The sequence below is a fragment of the Bos grunniens genome, chromosome 16 (assembly GCF_055505025.1).
Source record: "Bos grunniens cultivar Pamir isolate PY7600 chromosome 16, Bosgru_T2T1.0, whole genome shotgun sequence".
In the NCBI taxonomy this organism is placed as follows: domain Eukaryota; kingdom Metazoa; phylum Chordata; class Mammalia; order Artiodactyla; family Bovidae; genus Bos; species Bos grunniens.
This window is the reverse complement of record NC_141180.1, coordinates 83,934,714-83,943,659: the sequence shown is the minus strand read 5'-3', so window position 1 is coordinate 83,943,659 and position 8,946 is coordinate 83,934,714.

Here is an 8,946-nt window from a genome sequence, read left to right as displayed (position 1 = left end):
GCACGGATCATGTGCCTCAGCAGGCAAGAATCAAGCAGCTGAGAAGGCATGAATCATGCGGCCCAGCTTGCGATTATCAAGCAGATGAGCAGGCATGAATCATGCGGCCCAATGGCGATTTCAAGCAGCTAAAAAGGCATGAATCCTGCAGCTCAGCTGGCGATTATCAAGCAGCTGAGCAGGCATGAATCCTGCGGCCCAGCTGGCGATTATCAAGCAGCTGAGCAGGCATGAATCCGGCAGCCCAGCTAGCGATTATCAAGCAGATGAGCAGGCATGAATCATGCGGCACAGCTGGCGATTAGCAAGCTGATGAGCAGGCATGAATCATGCGGCCCAGCTGGCGATTATCAAGCAGATGAGCAGGCATGAATCATGCGGCCCAGCTGGCGATTATCAAGCAGATGAGCAGGCATGAATCCTGCGGCACAGCTGGCGATTATCAAGCAGATGAGCAGCCATGAAACCTTGGGCACAGCGGGCGATATTAAAGCAGCTGAGCAGGCATGAATCCTGCGGCCCAGCTGTCGATTATCAAGCAGATGAGCAGGCATGAATCCTGCGGCCCAGCTGTCGATTATCAAGCAGATGAGCAGGCATGAATCATGCGGCCAAGCGGGCAATTATCAAGCAGCTGAGCAGGCATGAATCCTGCGGCCCAGCTGGCGATTATCAAGCAGCTGAGCTGGCATGAATCCTGCGGACCAACTGGCGATTATCAAGGAGATGAGCAGGCATGAATCATGCGGCCCAGCTGGCGATTATCAAACAGATGAGCAGGCATGAATCATGCGGCCAAGCGGGCGATTATCAAGCAGCTGAGCAGGCATGAATCCTGCGGCCGAGCTGGCGATTATCAAGCAACTGAGCACGCATGAATCATGCGGCCCAGCTGGGGTTTATCAAGCAGATGAGCAGCCATGAATCCTGCGGCCCAGTTGGCAATTATCAAGCAGATGAGCAGCCATGAATCCTTGGGCCCAGCGGGCGATTATCAAGCAGCTGAGCAGGCATGAATCCTGCGGCCCAGCTGGCGATTATCAAGCAGATGAGCAGGCATGAATCATGCGGCCCAGCTGGCGATTATCAAGCAGATGAGCAGGCATGAATCCTCCGGCCCAGCTGGTGATTATCAAGCAGATGAGCAGGCATGAATCATGCGGCCGAGCTGGCGATTACCAAGCAGCTGAGCAGGCATGAATCCTGCGGCCCAGCTGGCGATTATCAAGTAGATGAGCAGTCATGAATCCTGCGGCTCAGCTGGCGATTATAAAGCAGCTGAGCAGGCGCTAATCCCGTAACTCAGCAGGCACTGATCACGTGGCTGTCATGCAGTGATCAGGTGACTGAGAGGTGCTGATCATGTGACTGCTCAAGTGCTGATCAGGGAGCTCTCCAACACGGATCATGTGCCTCAGCAGGCAAGAATTAAGCAGCTGAGTAGGCATGAATCCTGCGTCCCAATGGCGATTATCAAGCAGCTGAGCAGGCATGAATCCCGCGGCACAGCTGGCGATTATCAAGCAGATGAGCAGGCATGAATCATGCGGCCCAGCTTGCGATTATCAAGCAGATGAGCAGGCATGAATCATTCGGCCCAAATGCGATTATTCAAGCAGCTGACAAGGCATGAATCATGCGGCCTAGCTGGCAATTATCAAGCAGCTGAGCAGGCATGAATCCTGCGGACCAGCTGGCGATAATCAAGCAGATGAGCAGCCATGAATTATGCGGCCCAGCTGGCGTTTGTCAAGCAGATGAGCAGCCATGAATCCTGCGGCCCAGCTGGCGATTATCAAGCAGCTGAGCAGGCATGAATCCTGCTGCCCAGCTGGCGATTATCAAGCAGATGAGCAGGCATGAATCATGCGGCCAAGCTGGCGATTATCAAGCAGATGAGCAGGCATGAATCATGCGGACCAGCTGGCGATTATCAAGCAGCTGAGCAGGCATGAATCCTGCTGCCCAGCTGGCGATTACCAAGCAGATGAGCAGGCATGAATCATGCGGCCCAGCTGGCGATTATCAAGCAGATGAGCAGGCATGAATCATGCGGCCCAGCTGGCGATTATCAAGCAGCTGAGCAGGCATGAATCCTGCGGCCCATCTGACGATTATCAAGCAGCTGAGCAGGCATGAATCATGCGGCCCAGCTGGGGTTTATCAAGCAGATGAGCAGCCCTGAATCCTGCGGCCCAGCTGGCGATTATCAAGCCGCTGAGCAGGCAGGAATCCTGCGGCCCAGCTGGAGATTATCAAGCAGCTGAGCAGGCATGAATCCTGCGGCCCAACTGGCGATTATCAAGCAGGTGTGCAGCCATGAAATCTAGGGCCCAGTGGGCGATTATCAAGCAGCTGAGCAGGCATTAATCCTGCGGCCCAGCTGGCGATTATCAAGCAGCTGAGCAGGCATGAATCATGCGGCCCAGCTGGCGATTATCAAGCAGATGAGCAGGCATGAATCCTGCGGCCCAGCTGGCGATTATCTAGCAGATGAGCAGGCATGCATCCTGTGGCTCAGCTGGCGATTATCAAACAGCTGAGCAGGCGCTAATCCCGTAACTCAACAGGCACTGAACATGTGGCTGTCATGCAGTGATCAGGTGACTGAGAGGCGCTGATCATGTGACTGCTCATGTGCTGATCAGGTAACTCTCCTGCACGGATTACGTGCCTCAGCAGGCAAGAATCAAGCAGCTGAGCAGGCATGAATCCTGAGGCCCAGCTGGCGACTATCGAGTAGATGAGCAGGCATGAATCATGTGGCCCAGCTTGCGATTATCAAGCAGAAGAGCAGGCATGAATCATGCGGCCTAGCTGGCAATTATCAAGCAGCTGAGCAGGCATGAATCCTGCGGCCCAGCTGGCGATTATCAAGCAGATGAGCAGCCATAAATTATGCGGCCCAGCTGGCGTTTGTCAAGCAGATGAGGAGCCATGAATCCTGCGGCCCAGCTGGCGATTATCAAGCAGGTGAGCAGGCATGAATCCTGCTGCCCAGCTGACGATTATCAAGCAGATGAGCAGGCATGAATCATGCGGCCAAGCTGGCGATTATCAAGCAGATGAGCAGGCATGAGTCATGCGGCCGCGCTGGCGATTATCAAGCAGATGAGCAAGCATGAATCATGCGGCCCTGCTGGCGATTATCAAGCAGATGAGCAGGCATGAATCATGCGGCCCAGCTGGCGATTATCAAGCAGCTGAGCAGGCATGAATCCTGCGGCCCATCTGACGATTATCAAGCAGCTGAGCAGGCATGAATCATGCGGCCCAGCTGGGGTTTATCAAGCAGATGAGCAGCCCTGAATCCTTCGGCCCAGCTGGCGATTATCAAGCAGCTGAGCAGGCAGGAATCCTGCGGCCCAGCTGGCGATTATCAAGCAGATGAGCAGCCCTTAATCCTTCGGCCCAGCTGGCGATTATCAAGCAGCTGAGCAGGCATGAATCATGCGGCTCAGCTGGCGATTATCTAGCAGATGAGCAGGCATGCATCCTGTGGCTCAGCTGGCGATTATCAAGAAGCTGAGCAGGCGCTAATCCCGTAATTCAGCAGACACTGATCACGTGGCTGTCATGCAGTGATCAGGTGACTGAGAGGCCCTGATCATGTGACTGCTCATGTGCTGATCAGGAAACTCTCCTGCACGGATCATGTGCCTATGCAGGCAAGAATCAAGCAGCTGAGCAGGCATGAATCCTGAGGCCCAGCTGGCGACTATCAAGTAGATGAGCAGGCATGAATCATGTGGCCCAGCTTGCGATTATCAAGCAGATGAGCAGGCATGAATCATGCGGCCTAGCTGGCAATTATCAAGCAGCTGAGCAGGCATGAATCCTGCGGACCAGCTGGCGATTATCAAGCAGATGAGCAGCCATGAATCCTGCGGCCCAGCTGGCGATTATCAAGCAGCTGAGCAGGCATGAATCCTGCTGCCCAGCTGGCGATTATCAAGCAGATGAGCAGGCATGAATCATGCGGCCAAGCTGGCGATTATCAAGCAGATGAGCAGGCATGAATCATGCGGACCAGCTGGCGATTATCAAGCAGCTGAGCAGGCATGAATCCTGCTGCCCAGCTGGCGATTACCAAGCAGATGAGCAGGCATGAATCATGCGGCCCAGCTGGCGATTATCAAGCAGATGAGCAGGCATGAATCATGCGGCCCAGCTGGCGATTATCAAGCAGATGAGCAGGCATGAATCCTCCGGCCCAGCTGGTGATTATCAAGCAGATGAGCAGGCATGAATCATGCGGCCGAGCTGGCGATTACCAAGCAGCTGAGCAGGCATGAATCCTGCGGCCCAGCTGGCGATTATCAAGTAGATGAGCAGTCATGAATCCTGCGGCTCAGCTGGCGATTATAAAGCAGCTGAGCAGGCGCTAATCCCGTAACTCAGCAGGCACTGATCACGTGGCTGTCATGCAGTGATCAGGTGACTGAGAGGTGCTGATCATGTGACTGCTCAAGTGCTGATCAGGGAGCTCTCCAACACGGATCATGTGCCTCAGCAGGCAAGAATTAAGCAGCTGAGTAGGCATGAATCCTGCGTCCCAATGGCGATTATCAAGCAGCTGAGCAGGCATGAATCCCGCGGCACAGCTGGCGATTATCAAGCAGATGAGCAGGCATGAATCATGCGGCCCAGCTTGCGATTATCAAGCAGATGAGCAGGCATGAATCATTCGGCCCAAATGCGATTATTCAAGCAGCTGACAAGGCATGAATCATGCGGCCTAGCTGGCAATTATCAAGCAGCTGAGCAGGCATGAATCCTGCGGACCAGCTGGCGATAATCAAGCAGATGAGCAGCCATGAATTATGCGGCCCAGCTGGCGTTTGTCAAGCAGATGAGCAGCCATGAATCCTGCGGCCCAGCTGGCGATTATCAAGCAGCTGAGCAGGCATGAATCCTGCTGCCCAGCTGGCGATTATCAAGCAGATGAGCAGGCATGAATCATGCGGCCAAGCTGGCGATTATCAAGCAGATGAGCAGGCATGAATCATGCGGACCAGCTGGCGATTATCAAGCAGCTGAGCAGGCATGAATCCTGCTGCCCAGCTGGCGATTACCAAGCAGATGAGCAGGCATGAATCATGCGGCCCAGCTGGCGATTATCAAGCAGATGAGCAGGCATGAATCATGCGGCCCAGCTGGCGATTATCAAGCAGCTGAGCAGGCATGAATCCTGCGGCCCATCTGACGATTATCAAGCAGCTGAGCAGGCATGAATCATGCGGCCCAGCTGGGGTTTATCAAGCAGATGAGCAGCCCTGAATCCTGCGGCCCAGCTGGCGATTATCAAGCCGCTGAGCAGGCAGGAATCCTGCGGCCCAGCTGGAGATTATCAAGCAGCTGAGCAGGCATGAATCCTGCGGCCCAACTGGCGATTATCAAGCAGGTGTGCAGCCATGAAATCTAGGGCCCAGTGGGCGATTATCAAGCAGCTGAGCAGGCATTAATCCTGCGGCCCAGCTGGCGATTATCAAGCAGCTGAGCAGGCATGAATCATGCGGCCCAGCTGGCGATTATCAAGCAGATGAGCAGGCATGAATCCTGCGGCCCAGCTGGCGATTATCTAGCAGATGAGCAGGCATGCATCCTGTGGCTCAGCTGGCGATTATCAAACAGCTGAGCAGGCGCTAATCCCGTAACTCAACAGGCACTGAACATGTGGCTGTCATGCAGTGATCAGGTGACTGAGAGGCGCTGATCATGTGACTGCTCATGTGCTGATCAGGTAACTCTCCTGCACGGATTACGTGCCTCAGCAGGCAAGAATCAAGCAGCTGAGCAGGCATGAATCCTGAGGCCCAGCTGGCGACTATCGAGTAGATGAGCAGGCATGAATCATGTGGCCCAGCTTGCGATTATCAAGCAGAAGAGCAGGCATGAATCATGCGGCCTAGCTGGCAATTATCAAGCAGCTGAGCAGGCATGAATCCTGCGGCCCAGCTGGCGATTATCAAGCAGATGAGCAGCCATAAATTATGCGGCCCAGCTGGCGTTTGTCAAGCAGATGAGGAGCCATGAATCCTGCGGCCCAGCTGGCGATTATCAAGCAGGTGAGCAGGCATGAATCCTGCTGCCCAGCTGACGATTATCAAGCAGATGAGCAGGCATGAATCATGCGGACAAGCTGGCGATTATCAAGCAGATGAGCAGGCATGAGTCATGCGGCCGCGCTGGCGATTATCAAGCAGATGAGCAAGCATGAATCATGCGGCCCTGCTGGCGATTATCAAGCAGATGAGCAGGCATGAATCATGCGGCCCAGCTGGCGATTATCAAGCAGCTGAGCAGGCATGAATCCTGCGGCCCATCTGACGATTATCAAGCAGCTGAGCAGGCATGAATCATGCGGCCCAGCTGGGGTTTATCAAGCAGATGAGCAGCCCTGAATCCTTCGGCCCAGCTGGCGATTATCAAGCAGCTGAGCAGGCAGGAATCCTGCGGCCCAGCTGGCGATTATCAAGCAGATGAGCAGCCCTTAATCCTTCGGCCCAGCTGGCGATTATCAAGCAGCTGAGCAGGCATGAATCATGCGGCTCAGCTGGCGATTATCTAGCAGATGAGCAGGCATGCATCCTGTGGCTCAGCTGGCGATTATCAAGAAGCTGAGCAGGCGCTAATCCCGTAATTCAGCAGACACTGATCACGTGGCTGTCATGCAGTGATCAGGTGACTGAGAGGCCCTGATCATGTGACTGCTCATGTGCTGATCAGGAAACTCTCCTGCACGGATCATGTGCCTATGCAGGCAAGAATCAAGCAGCTGAGCAGGCATGAATCCTGAGGCCCAGCTGGCGACTATCAAGTAGATGAGCAGGCATGAATCATGTGGCCCAGCTTGCGATTATCAAGCAGATGAGCAGGCATGAATCATGCGGCCTAGCTGGCAATTATCAAGCAGCTGAGCAGGCATGAATCCTGCGGACCAGCTGGCGATTATCAAGCAGATGAGCAGCCATGAATCCTGCGGCCCAGCTGGCGATTATCAAGCAGCTGAGCAGGCATGAATCCTGCTGCCCAGCTGGCGATTATCAAGCAGATGAGCAGGCATGAATCATGCGGCCAAGCTGGCGATTATCAAGCAGATGAGCAGGCATGAATCATGCGGACCAGCTGGCGATTATCAAGCAGCTGAGCAGGCATGAATCCTGCTGCCCAGCTGGCGATTACCAAGCAGATGAGCAGGCATGAATCATGCGGCCCAGCTGGCGATTATCAAGCAGATGAGCAGGCATGAATCATGCGGCCCAGCTGGCGATTATCAAGCAGCTGAGCAGGCATGAATCCTGCGGCCCATCTGACGATTATCAAGCAGCTGAGCAGGCATGAATCATGCGGCCCAGCTGGGGTTTATCAAGCAGATGAGCAGCCCTGAATCCTGCGGCCCAGCTGGCGATTATCAAGCAGCTGAGCAGGCAGGAATCCTGCGGCCCAGCTGGAGATTATCAAGCAGCTGAGCAGGCATGAATCCTGCGGCCCAGCTGGCGATTATCAAGCAGGTGTGCAGCCATGAAATCTAGGGCCCAGTGGGCGATTATCAAGCAGCTGAGCAGGCATTAATCCTGCGGCCCAGCTGGCGATTATCAAGCAGCTGAGCAGGCATGAATCATGCGGCCCAGCTGGCGATTATCAAGCAGATGAGCAGGCATGAATCCTGCGGCCCAGCTGGCGATTATCTAGCAGATGAGCAGGCATGCATCCTGTGGCTCAGCTGGCGATTATCAAACAGCTGAGCAGGCGCTAATCCCGTAACTCAACAGGCACTGAACATGTGGCTGTCATGCAGTGATCAGGTGACTGAGAGGCGCTGATCATGTGACTGCTCATGTGCTGATCAGGTAACTCTCCTGCACGGATTACGTGCCTCAGCAGGCAAGAATCAAGCAGCTGAGCAGGCATGAATCCTGAGGCCCAGCTGGCGACTATCGAGTAGATGAGCAGGCATGAATCATGTGGCCCAGCTTGCGATTATCAAGCTGAAGAGCAGGCATGAATCCTGCGGCCTAGCTGGCAATTATCAAGCAGCTGAGCAGGCATGAATCCTGCGGCCCAGCTGGCGATTATCAAGCAGATGAGCAGCCATAAATTATGCGGCCCAGCTGGCGTTTGTCAAGCAGATGAGGAGCCATGAGTCATGCGGCCGCGCTGGCGATTATCAAGCAGATGAGCAAGCATGAATCATGCGGCCCTGCTGGCGATTATCAAGCAGATGAGCAGGCATGAATCATGCGGCCAAGCTGGCGATTATCAAGCAGATGAGCAGGCATGAGTCATGCGGCCGCGCTGGCGATTATCAAGCAGATGAGCAAGCATGAATCATGCGGCCCTGCTGGCGATTATCAAGCAGATGAGCAGGCATGAATCATGCGGCCCAGCTGGCGATTATCAAGCAGCTGAGCAGGCATGAATCCTGCGGCCCATCTGACGATTATCAAGCAGCTGAGCAGGCATGAATCATGCGGCCCAGCTGGGGTTTATCAAGCAGATGAGCAGCCCTGAATCCTTCGGCCCAGCTGGCGATTATCAAGCAGCTGAGCAGGCAGGAATCCTGCGGCCCAGCTGGCGATTATCAAGCAGATGAGCAGGCATGAATCCTGCGGCCCAGCTGGCGATTATCAAGCAGCTGAGCTGGCATGAATCCTGCGGACCAACTGGCGATTATCAAGAAGATGAGCAGGCATGAATCATGCGGCCCAGCTGGCAATTATCAAACAGATGAGCAGGCATGAATCATGCGGCCAAGCGGGCGATTATCAAGCAGCTGAGCAGGCATGAATCCTGCGGCCCAGCTGGCGATTATCAAGCAACTGAGCACGCATGAATCATGCGGCCCAGCTGGGGTTTATCAAGCAGATGAGCAGCCATGAATCCTGCGGCCCAGTTGGCGATTATCAAGCAGATGAGCAGCCATGAATCCTTGGGCCCAGCGGG